The following is a 1,111-nucleotide window of genomic DNA, read 5'->3' on the forward strand; positions in this document are numbered from 1 at the left end:
AAAAAGGATACAGAGTCGACACTATGTTTCCCCTTGTTAGCAAATCCTCTAGGATTCCCATATTGGGAATTGTGTATCGCCATGTCTTCAATAACCTGACTTGCATCATCAACATTAAGATTCATAAATTTCCCACTAGATGTAGAGTCTAAAATTATTCTAGAAGAATTTCCAATGTTGTTATAAAAGGCTTGGATTAACTGCCATTGTGCTAAATTATGGTGGGGGCATTCTCTTTGTAGGTCCTTGAACCTCTCCCAAGCCTCATATAAAGACTCATCGGCTTCTTGGGCAAAGTTCTGAATAGCACTCCGTAGTACTGCTGTTCTCTCTGCAGGATAATATTTGTTATAGAAATTCAAAACAAGAGTTTCCCAGTCAGTTATACCAAGTGTAGTTCTATTTAAGCCATTAAACCATAATTTAGCTTTTCCAGTTAGAGAGAAGGGAAAGAGAATCTCCCTGATTTGGTCTTGAGTGACCCCGGCTTGCCTGATGGTGTTGCAATATTAACAATAGTCAGCAATGTGAAGATTCGGGTCTTCACCCTTGGCTCCACTGAATTGCTTCCTCTCTATCATCGTTATAAATTGGGGTTTGATTTCAAATTGAACCCCATCAAGAGCCGGAGTAGGGGTGAGATGTGAAAAATCCGTAAGTTTGGTTGTGAATAATCATTAAGCTTCTTTGGAGCCGCCATCTCTGATTCTGTGTCTGATGATACCTCTAAATCGCTAGAATCAGTTGGAGGATTGCGGTGATTATTGTTAGTATCACCAGAATCCGCCAGGATTTGCTTGTAGAAGTTTTTCTGTCTATGGAAGGAACGTTCGATCTCAGGATCGAATGGGATGTAACCTGATCTGGAACACCTGGGCATAAACAAAAACTAGAAGAAAATATGAGATTTGCCTCAGAGAACTAACGCTCTCTGAGACAAAAGAGAAATAATCTAGACTACAAAAACAATCAGAAATAAAAATAAAACCGTTTCCCCGGCAACGGCGCCAAATTTTAACAGGGTAAAGTCGTATCCCCTAATCAAAAATAATTACCTAAATCACTAACTAAGGTAGATAGGGAAGTAGGGTCGATCTCCACAGGGAAACAA

The 1,111-nt window shown here is 39.7% G+C and overlaps 1 non-coding gene across 1 annotated transcript; it reads left to right on the plus strand.

The window, feature by feature from the left end:
• Window positions 1–213: 213 nt before the first annotated feature.
• Window positions 214–320, plus strand: LOC145566400 (small nucleolar RNA R71). The gene has a single exon (XR_014095413.1). It is a non-coding gene; the product is annotated as a small nucleolar RNA R71 (small nucleolar RNA).
• The last annotated feature ends 791 nt before the right edge of the window (window positions 321–1,111 follow it).

This window comes from Chenopodium album, chromosome 1, assembly GCF_948465745.1.
Source record: "Chenopodium album chromosome 1, dcCheAlbu1.1, whole genome shotgun sequence".
Taxonomy (NCBI): Eukaryota; Viridiplantae; Streptophyta; class Magnoliopsida; order Caryophyllales; family Amaranthaceae; genus Chenopodium; species Chenopodium album.